This window comes from Oryzias latipes, chromosome 2, assembly GCF_053564925.1.
Source record: "Oryzias latipes strain Hd-rR chromosome 2, Olatipes_Hd-rR_3.1".
Lineage (NCBI taxonomy): Eukaryota > Metazoa > Chordata > Actinopteri > Beloniformes > Adrianichthyidae > Oryzias > Oryzias latipes.
This window is the reverse complement of record NC_136238.1, coordinates 38,628,939-38,643,224: the sequence shown is the minus strand read 5'-3', so window position 1 is coordinate 38,643,224 and position 14,286 is coordinate 38,628,939. Positions and strand designations below refer to the sequence as shown.

Below are 14,286 nucleotides of genomic sequence, written 5' to 3'. Positions count from 1 at the left end.
TTGCTTCAGTTAAGAAAAGTCATTTTTTTAAGTCAGCTTAAAAATAACACGTAGTTTTCAGACAGTTATTTTACTTTCATTCAAATGAATTCAATTAAGTAGGTGTAACTTTGGTGCTGCTGTTAGAGCGGCACCGCAAGGGATTCTGGGATATCATTGCCTTTGCCTGTCTGGACGGATTTGGGTTTAAGTGTGGGTTTTTGACAAAATGTGTTTAGTTGTTTAGCTGTTTACTGTGTTTTGCCGAGTTATTATGTCCGACTATGCTTACGTCTCTGCACCATGAGTGAGAGTGAAGGAGAGGATGATGAGTTTATATAGCACCCCTACAAATTGTATATAATGACAATGATGGAAAATTCTTTACAAAATTTTTGCACCCCGTGCATTTTTTTCCGTCCTTTTTATTGTTATAAAAATGAGCATATCTGCCGGCTCAAACTTAGACATATGAGAGTTCAAGAAATATAAGTAATTAAGATGGAAAAAAGATTAATGGAGCAATGTGACATTTAGTTAGATAAATACGTAAGTTTAAGTTGTATAAACAATTATTGAGTTTTATAGACGTAAGAAATTAGGTTGAATAAATTTAACTCAATTACTTGTTACCAATAGAAGTAATTTATTTAAGTTTATATATATATATATGCGTCACAAGGAAAATGGAAATAAGATCAGAAACTCGTGCGTTTACTTTGTCTGTTATTTTTCTCCAAGCAGAAATTCTTTTTTTTGATGATGCAGTCATGTTACTTTTTTGATGGACTTCAATGGACTTCATTTCAATCAAAATCTCAGACTCTGTCTCACTTCCGTCTCAAGTGTCGCGCTTTCTTTTTTTCTCTCCACGCGTTTCCATGGTGACTCCAGAAATCGGCGATCTATTGAGAATGTCTTTATGTACCCGCTGTGCACATGCATTAACCCAGGGTTACCAAGTGGAGCGTAATTACGCTTACTCATATCCGGTCTTTTGGAACCGACATACCCAGAGTAAGCAAGTTCAGGCCGATTACAGCCAGAGTTCAGGGTTAAAGTCAGGGTAGTTTAAACATGCTTCCTGGAATACCCCCTGGTCTGGAGGCAAACTAACTTCCAAAACAGCGCAAAACGCCGATTATGACGATACCAATTTACAAAGTGAAAACAAAATAAACATTACCATTTTACGAAGACTAATTATGAATCTGCTATGTTCTGATGATGGAAAATGTGGCCAATTTATAAAGAATCAGATCACAAACACTTTGATGTAGACTTAATGTATTTTTTCAGAAATAAACGTGAAGTTACTGGTCCATGGCAATGTTTGTTTTTATTTTTGCGCCTAGCAATGCTAGCTCCAGCTGCATTTAGCTTTGCCCGAGATTTGACCCGGTTTTCTTGTTGCTTGTTTTGAGCCCGAAATCTTCGGAACTCTTCCATCAGCTCAATCAGTGGAGCTAGCTTAGCGGACACTTGATCCATAAAGGGATACAGCGTAGCTTTGATATCATCAAGAATCTTTTTAAGGTCTTCGTAGTCCTGGCTTTTCTTGGGGGCCATGGTCAGCTCTCTTTTTTGGAGAAAATCAACTTTTTAAGTCATTTGAAGATAGTTGTATAGCCACCTCCGCCTCCGTGCTGTAACCTGGAACCGGAAACCTTATGACAATAACCGGCCTAAATCAAAGACATTAAAGTTAATGCAGACCCAAACAGCTGCTGCTATCAATGAATATTTTGATTCCGGAGAATCATATGATGAGATTCTGGATCTGCTCTGTACTCATCACAAACCTTTAGAAGTTATTTTTTACTTAAATTGGGACCAGCTTGTGACCTGCTGTTGCCATGGAAACAAACTTTGGCACAAAGAAGCTGCAAATGCAGCTGATTTCTTCCTGCAGGGTTTGTCTGTCAGACTTTCATCAGGCAGAAGAGTCAAGAACCAGATTTGAAATCCTGAAGGTCTTTTTCATAAACACAAACCCTGATAGAGACTCTCAAACATCTGACTTTCAGAGACGCTTCAGGATTCCTGTTTGAGGAGCTGAGCAGAAATCCTGCAGCTTTGACTAAAGCGGATGAAGAAACAGAAAGAGAGAAACCTCCAAATCTATTGATGTTTAACAGAAGAAAACAATCAAATCATAAAATCATAAATCCAGTTAATGATTACACATCAACCAATCGTCTGTTGACTGCAGAACAGATGGACCACCTTTATGAACTGCTTCAGGGTCAGACCGTGTCCTTCTGGTCTAACGTCCACAGGAATCTGTTTCCTGGCTGCATTCAGAACTGGTTTGAAACTGGAGCCGGTTGGACTTCAGGAACACAAAGCTGTTCCAAAGATCCAGAGGAAGAAGTCAAAGAAAGAACAGATGCATTTGTGTCAGAGGGGTGAGTTGATGGAACATCTGGGATGGAAAGAATGTGGATGTTTGCATTTCAAAGACTTTCAGAAGAAGTTCTTGAATGTTAGGACTCAGCTGGGAGCCTCTTTGTTGGAATCTAAAGGATCCTGGATGAGATCAGATCAGATTGATCCAACATTAGTTTGGAGTTCTGGATCATGAAGTGATGAAATGACTTGGAGGAGTTGAAAGGAGGATCAATCATCTGAACTTCAGCTTTTTAATCCCATTTGATCTGGTTGTGATTTTTCTTTCTTTGGTTCTTTCTTCATCTTTCAACCAAACGAAGAAACAAAGTGAAGAGCTTAACCTCTGCAAATGGAGATCATGAGTTCATGAGATAGTGCTGTTAGTGATCTGCGTCCCACTCCTGAGGTTCCAAGTCTTCCCAGGTCACTACTGAGTGTTGGAGCCCAAACACTGAGTAGAGGTGAGCCCGACTGTCTTTAGACTATCCAAGTCAACCTCTTTCAAAACTTCGACATGTAAAAGAAAAAGAAGAGTGAAGCATCTGAAGTATCAGCTTCTGTGAGGATGTAGAATGACAATGGAGTTAACAGCGCTTTTTTATTTTCCCTTACAGTCTCCAGCTTGACCAGACAAGAGCCCACACTGCCTTTTACTGTCAGTCCACGGTCAGCTGATCAAGTCTTTCTCCACCATGTTGAAAATTACTGACAAACTTTACTGGAAGACCTGGGAGGGATCTCTTCCAGATGGAGCTGTTAGTATCTGGAACAGCGACTGCAATCGCACCGACTATGTGAGCAAACCCTCAAATCGAGTGGAATGCGGTTTATACACACAAAGCCTCGGTCCCTACTGCTACTATACATTGAGTGGCCGTGAGCTGAAAGATCCCTCATTCCTCATCCTTGTGAATGAAGATAATTTTGAAGATCTTGTCTGGATAAGTGATTCAAACGGTGGGGTACCTAAAAACGCTGTGAGGTCTGCTGATGCAGTCTACGTAGGAAAGAACCAGTATGGTCTAGGGAAGGTGGTCCCTCAACACCATTGCCTTTTTTTACCCTTGAAAGGTCGTGAATCTTGGTACCGCCAGTACGAGGTCCTGACCTACAACACTGATGTGAAAAGTGATGTTCTCTCTTGTGTTGAGTACCAAATAGATAAAGCTAAAATTAAACACCTCCCTCCGGAAACAATAAAAAAATCAGAAATTTCCAACATCACTAGCACTGAGATTACACAATCATGTACCCTTGAGGAGACAACTGTAGATGAGTCGAACTGGGATTTCACTAACTCCAAAGGTTTACATGCCGAAATGAAAATTTCTACTGGAATCCCATCCATTTTTGACATGAGCGTTACAGTTGGTGCTGAGGAGACATTCACATATTCGAAAGGAGGCTCCAGGAAAAGGGAGAAAAAATGGTCTCAGACTCTCACTGTCCAAGTCCCACCAAAACAGAAAAGGTATATCACGATGGTAGCCAGAAAGTGCAAGCTCGAGATTCCCTTCACTGCGCGCCTCACTCGCACTTACAATAAAGGAAAGGTCGGGTCAACAAACATCAGTGGGACCTACAGAGGTGCCTGTGTGAGTGAAGTTAAGACTGAGGTTAACCAGGGTTAGTGTATAGCAGAGTCTTGAGGGACAGACACAAAGAGATTCAGCTTGAAGCCTTAAACTAACCTGTACTTCAACCCATGATTCTTTGGAGGGAACTCCATTTGAATGTCTTTACAACAGCTGAATTTGGATTTCTCTTCTGGGCATCTGCTTTTCAGAGCCAGGTAGATATTCTCAAACATGTAAACTAAATGTAATCCATGAATGAGCAACAGTTATGGTTCAGGATCTAAATTCTTGAAAGTTTAGAGGGAGTTTCTCATGGGTCTTTGCTGCAAACAAAACTCTGACTTTAGTATTTTTGCTATAATTCCAGTTTCATTTGGACATTTTCGATGTTTGTCCTAAAGGTTGTGGTTCTTACTTGTGTATTCGTGATCATTTGCTCCATCGTAATAAAAAATGAGCAACTTTTCCATTTTCTTTTGGGTTTTTTTCCCTGGAAACACTGTTGAAACATGGATGATCATTGTCCCGCCAAGATATATAGCGTGTATGGAATTATTTTCTTTGCACGTCTGCTTCAGATTGATGCTTTTTGAAACGGATGATTTTGTTCAAATAAGTCATTCTACTTTTCCTGCTGAATAAAGATCAACTTCAAGTGTATGGGTTTATTTTGCCTCTGAGACTTTCCTGCTGCTAAGAAAGTGTTTTGACACGTGAAAGTTTTCCAAACCACTTCACGAGTAAAATAAATGCTATTACATCTAGTCTCTTAACTCAAAAAGGTGTTGATTTTAATGAATCTGCATTGCATTTATAAGAGGAAACACTGGAAAGTTTTGTCCTGGTTGATGCTGCTGCACTTGGTCAAGTTTTCTCCCAGTTAAAGCCAACCAAAAAACATATTTGAAAAATATCAGCCTGGCTTTAGGACAAACCACAGAGACGGTCCTTGTTAAAATAGTAAAGAGTATTAGATGTAACCCGGACTGTCAAAAACTCTCAGTCCTGGTACTACTGGATTTGAGTGCTGCATTTGACACTGTAGATCACAGTATTTTACTCAACAGGCTGAGAGGTTTAGGCATCTCTGGTATTGTTCTGAAGTGGTTTTATTCCTTTCTCACAGATTGAAGATTTTATGTAAGTATGGATGCATGCTCCTCAAAGGTCTTTGTAATAAATTGTGGGGTCCCCCAAGGTTCAATTTTAGGCCCACTACGTTTTAATATATATTGGCTGCCACTTGGGGATGTCATCAGGAGACATGGCGTTTCTTTTCATAGCAACGCTGATGACACCCAACTCTACATCGCTGTGTCTCCTGATGACAAAGAGTCGGTCAACACACTCTTAAAATGCATTTGACATTAAGTCATGAATGGCAGAGAACTTCCTACAGCTCAACCAGGACAAAACAGAGGTTTAAGTTATCGGTTCTGAAAAAAAAGAGAGAATTTGTTTTATCTAAACTAAAAAAAAAATCACAAAACTTCTCAGTGTGCGGGAAACCAGGGCATCATTTTTGACTCCAAGATGAGTTTTGTCCCACAAATTAAAGATAAAAAAATATTCAGACTGTGAGCCTTCCTGGAATCAAACCCACAACCTGCCTGCTGTCTACCAAGTGAACACCCACTGAACCACAGCAAGAGGATCAGGACCTGATCAGGTTTTTATCTGACGATCATGAACACGGTGGACATGAAAAACTGGGCAGGGCTTCTAGTTTGAGGTGAAATGACTGTCAGGAGCTGCAGGATGTTTGTTTCCTGAACTAAAGACAGAGAACAGGTTCAGGAAGAAACCTGACACCACCTTACAGCAGCTGAGGGGCGGAGCTTCAAGCTGACTGACAGATTGTTGGTGTCATTGACTGTAGAATAGCTGGAGAAAGGTGAGGTCATGTGACCTTCTGCTTTCTATTTTCCTCCTTCCAGACGTTCATGAACTCCCCTCATCTGTCTTCTTCTAGTTGCGTTTACATGGACAAAAGTAATCGTAATGAATGCCTGATCGGAAGAAAAATGCGTCATGTAAACACGTCGTTTGGAAAACTCTGATCCGATCAGACTCGTTTGGGTCAAATTTTCTTTCCGATCGAGATTGGTGGGTCATGCGATTGTTGATCCGATTGTGGTGCACGTAAACAGTTTATTCCGGTTGTGGGTCTGTACTGCTTTGGTTTTACGTCACGCGTAGACAATAGCCGCGGTTACATGGGCAGAATATCTTGATCGGATCAATGGTCGGGTTAAAATTCACCCGTGCACATGGGCACAGAAAACCTTTTTCCGATTAGAACAAACGTTCCCATGGCTCATACTCTCGTTCGGAATGAATCATTTGGGCATGCGCAGTAGTGTAAAAATCACCCGGATGCGGATATAGGTCCCGTTGTAAACAAACCGCTTCCACAGACATTTATGCAGCAGCTCGGTAACATACGAGACGATCTTCCAAACGTGCTTTTATTAATGTCATGAATATTATGAATTGCCTGTTCGCTCATCGTTATATTTAATCTGTGTGGTCAGTGCTTTTTTTGTGGAAGAATTAAGCTGGACGAAAGCTTAGGACAGACTAACACGGGCTAACATCATTAGCCTGATGGATGGACACAAAATCCAGGACCGTGCGAGAAACGCAGCAATCTGCAGCTTTCTAAGGACTGAGCGACATTTAATTCTGCTCTGAAAGTTCACACAGACCGCCCCAAAGCCACTCTGTGAGCTAGCGGCCCGAGCTCTGTTCGAACACGGTTCCTCCTGAGTCCTGCAGCCGCTAACCCAGAGCGGCGGGACGGCTCGCAGTCTGAATTCTCCCACACATAACAAAACAACAAAACGCACACGTAAAAAAGCCCCCCCCGACACAAAATTATTAATCCAGCTGCTCTGCTCACTCGGGTGCCAGTGGACCGAGTGAGCGTCAGGGGGCACGAAGCGCTCCTCCTCCGAATCTCCCCCGTGAGGGGTGTAAGAGAGGGGAGAGCCAGCGGGGCGAGAGCGGAGCGGCGCTTTTCAAGGGGCGTCCGCAGAGCTGGTCGGTCCCGTATGCGCTCCAAAGCTTTGTCTCAGCGAAACACCGTCTATGCGTGACGTAAACCAGAGCAGTAGTGACACACGATCGGAATGACCGTTTACATGCTCCACGATCGGATAAACGATCGGTATAACCCACCTATCTCCATCGGAAAGAAATTCTGATCCGAATGAGTCTGACCGGGGCAGAGTATTCCGAACGGCGCGTTTACATGACGCATTTTCTTTCCGATCAGGCGTTCATTCCGATTACTTTTGCCCATGTAAACGCAGCTAATGTGGTGCTCCAGAGGAGGTTTTGGAATGCAAACAGGACCAGCCGGCCGCTACAAACGAGCAAACCATGTCTCTGAGCAGGCTGGACTCGTAGCTTTGTGTTTGCGGGCAGTCTGTCCGGCTGCTCTGCATGAGCGAGCTGCCAGACTTGTGTTACCAGTCGTGTCAAGACAAAATAAAGGCTTCTGTTATTCCCACATATCTACATCCAAGATGTACATTGCATTGTACTCCATGGATTTTAAGTTCATCCAAAGCTAAATGTTGTTAGCACGTATTCGCCTTATCCTAACCCTTTTTCTGCATCCATGCTGCTGAGAATAAGGCACTGGCCGCACGGATTCAGAGCTAATGGTGGACTGAAAGAATGTTGATCTTCCTCTGGGTTTTTGGAACCACTTTGTGCCCTTAAGTCCAACCTGCTCCAGTTTCAAACCGATTCTGAATGCAGCCAGGAAGCAGATTCCTGTGGAATTTGGTCAGAAGGACACGGTCTGATCCTGAAGCAGATCATATTGTTGGTCCATCTTTCCGGCAGTCAACAGGTGATTGGTTGATGTGTAATCATTAACTGGATTTATGATTTTATGATTTGATTGTTTTCTTCTGTAAAACATCAACAGATTTGGAGGTTTTTCTCTTTCTGTTTCTCCAAACATCACATAATGATGGAACTGGATCACAGAAAAAAGCTTTTCAACTTTGTTTCCATTCACCATCATTTCTCTTTTCCTCCTATATTCGTTTTGCTTTGACCCAAAATAGGATTCATGAAACCTTTTTGAAAGTCAGATGTTTGAGAGTTTCTATCAGGGTTTGTATTTGTGAAAAAGACAATCAGGATTTCAGGAGGGAAATATTTCAAATCTGGTTCTCTGTCTCTGTTCTGCTCTAACAGAGTTGCGTGGGACCAGCTCATGACCTGCTGTTGCCATGGAAACAGACTTTGGTGGAAAGAAGCTGCAAATGCAGCTGGTTTCTTCCTGCAGGGTTTGTCTGTCAGACCTTCATCAGGCAGAAGAGTCCAGAACCAGATTTAAAATCCTGAAGGTCTTTTTCACAAACACAAACCCTGATAGAGAATCTCAAACATCTGACTTTTAGAGACGCTTCAGGAATCCTGTTTGAGGAGCTGATCAGAAATCCTGCAGCTTTGACTAAAGTGGATGAAGAAACAGAAAGAGAATGTTTTACAAAAGAAAATAATCAAATCATAAATCCAGTCAATGATTACACATCAACCTGAAAAAGACCTTCAGGTTTTTCTAATCTGGTTCTGGACTCTTCTGCCTGATGAAGGTCTGACAGACAAACCCTGCAGGAAGAAACCAGCTGCATTTGCAGCTTCTTTGCTCCAAAGTTTCCATGGCAACAGCTTGTCCTCAGCTGCTCCGGCCCACAACAGCATGAGGAACAGTTTCTTCCAAAGCTGTCTACTTTGCACATGTATATAATAGACTACACTGTAAATACACTCATCCCTAAATGTAAATATATAATATTTCTGTACATTTCTAATCAGTCAACCTGGAAATCTGGACAAACTATTTATAATAGTACAATCTTGTAAATTGTATTCATATCCGACTCATATTTATATCCTTATTTAACTAATATTTATGACATGTTTCTATGCTGCACTTTACTGCTTGTTGCACTTTGGTTAGACACAAACTGCATTTAGTTTCCTTGTTCCTGTTTATGTGTAACGACAATAAAGCTGAATCTAATCTAATGTCTGTTAGAGCAGAACAGATGCTGCTCAGAGGTCAAAGGTCAGAGTTCAGCTGCTGCACCTTTCTGTGCCTGCAGTCCTTCACCTGCTGACACGCCCACAGGACACCTGAGCAGTAGCTCCGCCCCCCTGCAGAGTCTGTGTGGGAGCTTCACCCTGCACATGCTCACATGAGCAGAACCATCTGCTGCTCCTCTTCCTCTCTGCTGCTCCTTCAGGTGGCAGGAGGAGGCGTCACTTCCAGACAGCTCAGATCGTCTGAGGATTGGGCTCTTTAGTTTGGTTTCAGGGACTTTTCTTGGTCCTGGTCGGGTTCTGGTTAGAGTTCTGTCAGTCCCACAAGCTTCAAGCTAACCCTCCACAGCTTTTTTCCTGACTTTTCATGGTCCTCAGCATTTAGAAGTGTCTGCTATCACAAGCAGAATTCAGACATTAAAGGAGGGAGAGGTTGTTCTTGAGGAGGTTCTGATCAGGAACTTCAAGTGTTTTTCTCTACAGCTCCTTCTCTGAGCTTTAGTCCAGTTTCTGTCCTCATTTAGTCCAACTTTAGCCTGAAGCTCTGCAGCACATAGACAACAGCAAACATGTTGGAATCACTTCAACTCGACAACACTTTCCACTCAAAGGAATCATCTGGATCTTTCTTCACGTCCACAAACTCTTCTCTTTGTTTGCTCAAAGGCGGTCTTAGCCGTTAGCATCCGTCCGTAGTACCTACTACCTTGGGAGTTTATGCATGTCCTTGCTGTCTTTGTATACATCCCTCTCAGAGCGTACATGGAAACAGCAGTCGAGGTCATGGTTAACACAGTAGCGGAGCACCTGGAGGCACTCGTGGTAATCTAAGGGGACTTAAAACATGTCACCCTGGATTCCACACTTTCAACTATGCATCAACATGAATACTGTCTCACTAGTGGTGATAGTACTATTGGTTTGTTTTACGTCAACTGTTACATCTTGCTGCTGTGCTGCATCCCGTCATTCCGCTCACCTGGCAGGTGTGGCCAATGATTCTGATCAGCACCTGCCAGATATTTCAGTGAGAGGAGGCCTCAACTGTGTTAGCTGTTTACGCACCAGATGCTAACACCGGGATGGCTCTCAACCTCCTACTAATTATCATAAACAAGCCACAGCTCTCCCACCCTGATGGACTCGGGTTGGGTCCATCAGGTTATTAATGGACCCAGATTATTGCTGGGGATTTCAACCAAGCACATCTTAGAACAGTGCTCCCCAAATTCACACAGTGTGTGAAGTTTGCCACCAGAGGAGAAAACACTTTAGACCAAGGATGGGAGTAGAAGCCCAATGAAGTTTTCACCGGGTTCTTGTAATTGTGCGGGAAAAATGAACCAATCATTTAGGACTTTGAAACCACGCAGAACAGCAGCATCTGGTGCCGGACATATATTTATGCTTTAACTGAGCTCCTTGTAACACTTCAATGTGGAAATGAGAATGAAAAAACGTAAAACAAAACAAACTGTGACGTTTTCTGTGTGAAAAGGCCCCCACAGAGTACCAGGCAAGGTACTCTGTGCATGCACCGATCAACTAGCGGAGGTCTTCACCAGAATCTTGAACCAACCAATCCTTGGAACAGTGCAGCATCCCAGCCTGCCTCAAAACCTCCACCATAATTCCGTTTCCCAAAAAGCCAGTAGCGGACAGTCTCAACGACTACAGGCCAGTTGCCCTCACGCCTGTAGTCATGAAGTGTTTTAACGGCTAGTATCAAAACACATCAAAGTTTGTCTTCCACCCACTCTAGACCCACTCCAGTTTGCATACAAACCAAACTGCTCTGTAGATTATGCCATATCCACCACACTACACTCTGCCCTGAGCCACCTGGACCACCCAGGGAACTATGTAAGGCTGCTCTTTTTGGATTTTTAACATCATCCTAGACATCCTGACAGAGAAACTGCGTCACCTGGGCCTTTCTTCATACATCTGCACATGTATTTAAAGACTTTAAAGTGTCCCACTGGCCCTAGCCTGGGTGGCGGATGTGATTGCCCAGCAGGTGGTTGCTCTCTATCTGCTACCGTGTGGGTGTTGGGGTCCGAGTCTGACACACTGTGGGCATTCTGACAGGTTCTGGTTAGAGTTCTGTCAGTCCCACAAGCTTCAAGCTAACCCTCCACAGCTTTTTTCCTGACTTTTCATGGTCCTCAGCATTTAGAAGTGTCTGCTATCACAAGCAGAATTCAGACATTAAAGGAGGGAGAAAGACTTTCTGTCAGAATGCCCACAGTGTGTCAGACTCGGACCCCAACACCCACACGGTAGCAGATAGAGAGCAACCACCTGCTGGGCAATCACATCCGCCACCCAGGCTAGGGCCAGTGGGACACTTTAAAGTCTTAAATTTTTGTCCAAACTGTAGGGGGCGCGCCCTATGAGGCAGTGCACTTTCTATGAAGTTGAGGGGCATAGAAGAAGATCGGATGACAATGGGGAAAGTCCCAGCTAAAGCGAGAGCAGAACTGCCATTTAACTGGATACAATGGAATGCTATCTGAGTCTCAGTTACTTCACAAGATGAGGACTTTGATGGATTTTTGGATGCTGATTTGTGACTGAAAAATGAAAAAAAAATAACAACCAAATCAGACTTGCTCCTAAGACTTGTCCTGTCCAACAGCTGAGCAGACAGATGAGAGCTGAAAGCCTCTTGTGTTGGACAGATTTTACTTTTATAATAGGGGTTATGAATCTTTTGACACACAAGGTGTATATTTGAATTAACCACTTTTGTAATTCAGGCTGAACTTTATTCATCTTACTCATATCTGTAACGGTCTTTTGTTGGACCGGACGGAAAAGAAAAGAAGAGAAGAAGAGAGAGGGATGCCAAAGGGGTGTGGGGGGGGGGGGGGGCTGATTAAAGAAGAGGGGGGGGTATACCGTGAAGCAGCATAAGGCAACAAGTTGCTGGATGCTTACAATCATTACAGTGAGGTTTATAAGTGATATAACTCCAAAAAGGGCGGGGCCTATCCAAACACACACATAAATGCCCCAATCATACCTATGGGTTCCAAAAATGCCCACATACAAAACATGTCAACATGTATACAATAGCGACTCGTCGCATTTCGGGAAGACACTCGGCAGAATTGCAGGTTACTCCCCTAGGGCGGGTCAGTTAATTAACCCACCTGCTTAGCGTCCTATTTAAGTCAGGTGTACAATTGTTCATTCTCTCTTACCTTCAGCGCTCATTCTTTGCCCCTCCCTCCTCCCCGGCTTCCACCTGTGGGCTCCGTTACGGGGGGTTGTTACCCGAAAGTGTATGGAAAAAATAAGTGTCTCAAGGAATTGAACGGAGCCTTATGCCAAAACGAAGTTGTGAATCAAATTGTGAATGTCAACCTAAAGATGTTGTGAAATAAATATTCTTCTGCAAGAGTTGTCTGACTGAAATACAACCGATATCCACACACGCATACTTATGAATTCAGACTAACACATTTGAAATATTTCATTTAATCACACAAACCATTTGTGCAAAGGTGAGCTAACACCTGTGCTCAAGTGGATCTTTATGTTCTTCTTGGAATGTAAAAAGAAGGAGAGTGTCCAGCCATCCCTACACCAAGACCCCCGGCGCAACAGAAGATAGAGAACAACTGCTCCCCTGGCGATCACATCCGCCCCCCAGACCAGGGCCAGCAGGACCGCCACAGGGGCCCCCAAAGCCAGAGAGCAGGGGAGCATAGGGGGTCAGAGAATGCAAGCTCCAGCCCAACCAGGAGAACAGCCCCCCCGCTGCGCCAGTGGAGCCCAACGCCCCTGAAGTCATTTTAAACACACACTGAGTGTGTATGTGTGTGTGCTGTAAACGTGCCTGCAGCTTAACACCTGGTGCGTCTTTTGTATGTGTCAAAGACTGATGAATCACCCATGACAGAGACCACGCCTTATAACCCTGTGCGACCTGTGGTCGTGAAAATACGGTAAATGATCTAGAACTTCTTTCTGTGATTCTGATGGACTTCATAAAGATGACTCCTCCCACTTTGGTTTCTGTCAAATGTAGAAAAACCCAAAGAACCAAAATCAATCCAGTTTGGATCAATTCTGTCTTTCAGATCTTTGGAAAAACTGAAGGAATCTCTGCATCCCAGATTTCTTCTTGGCTTTTGGTTTCTGCATGTTTTCAATCTCCTCTTTGATCTGATTGAATGTGTCCATCAAGGTCTTTGAAAGCATCATTTTCTCCTCCTCCTTCTTCTTCTTCTTGAGGGTCTCTGTGAGTGAGGAGATCTCCCCCAAAAGGGAGGACTGTTCTTGCTGCCGTTCACCTTCCAGGTTCTTCTGGTTCTCCATCAGAGCTGGTCTCCATCGGACTTTTACGTCTGTGGTGTCAGAACAATAATAACATGGAGGAGATGTTGCCATTTTGTCTGACGTCAGCGTGAAAAAAGGTCTATAGGCAGCGACAGTCCATGAGGCGTCTACCTATATTATATTTTATACACATGAAAGTCTACTTTGGAACAACAACATCTCTCTGATGGAGAGAGAGATTTGGTCTTTGCTCCACCTTATGGACCATCGAGGTCATTGGTTTTCATTTGAAAGGTTCTGTTCTACTTAGAATAGAAGAGGAGAAAAAGTGGAATTGAACCAAATCACCAAGACAATTCCCATAACAATATAACAACTTAGCAGTACTGATTCAACTGAGAGACTTTTTACTGACTCTATGTCATGGATCAAGACTTTTCAGAGAAAGAAAAACCAAACAAGATACAACGTAAACATTTCAACAATCATCTCTTTCAGAAGAGTTATTATAACTGAATTGTTCACATGTGTATGTAGATGTACGTGTATATATATTCATGTTTTCCAATCAGTTCAGTTCAAGATCTGGTGCCTCTTTGTGGGGAATCATCATCATCATTACATCTCATTCGTTTACACACACAACGCACAGTTCAACTCTAACTTAGATTCTTTAATTGATATTATTCTTAGTTTTAAATTCAAGAGACAAAAACAAACCACAATCTTCAACTTTTGTAAAAAGTCCTTTTTTAAGTTCATGATGTTTACTTTTTTTGCTGTATTTCAGTTTTCCAGTGTTTCCACAATTGACGATTCCCCTTTGACATTTTCATCCGTGCTTGCATTTACCTGCCTATTAGCGAAGGTGAATTTTGACCCAAATAATTCAGACAAATTCTCCAGGTTGTTTATTTGAAGAGTGTTTTTGACTGTAAGTGATGTCATCAGATCAGATGAAGCAGCATGACCTCCATGATGA

The 14,286-nt window shown here is 42.9% G+C and overlaps 1 protein-coding gene and 1 non-coding gene across 8 annotated transcripts in view; both read left to right on the top strand.

Annotated features, from left to right (window-relative positions):
• Window positions 1-14,286, top strand: part of LOC110014093 (NACHT, LRR and PYD domains-containing protein 12-like) — a 471,367-nt gene that overhangs the window by 188,274 nt on the left and 268,807 nt on the right. The gene's annotated exons all lie outside the window — the stretch shown is intronic.
• Window positions 2,197-4,607, top strand: LOC101156471 (uncharacterized). The gene is made up of 3 exons (XR_013651817.1): window positions 2,197-2,387; window positions 2,691-2,831; window positions 2,985-4,607. It is a non-coding gene; the product is annotated as an uncharacterized LOC101156471 (transcript).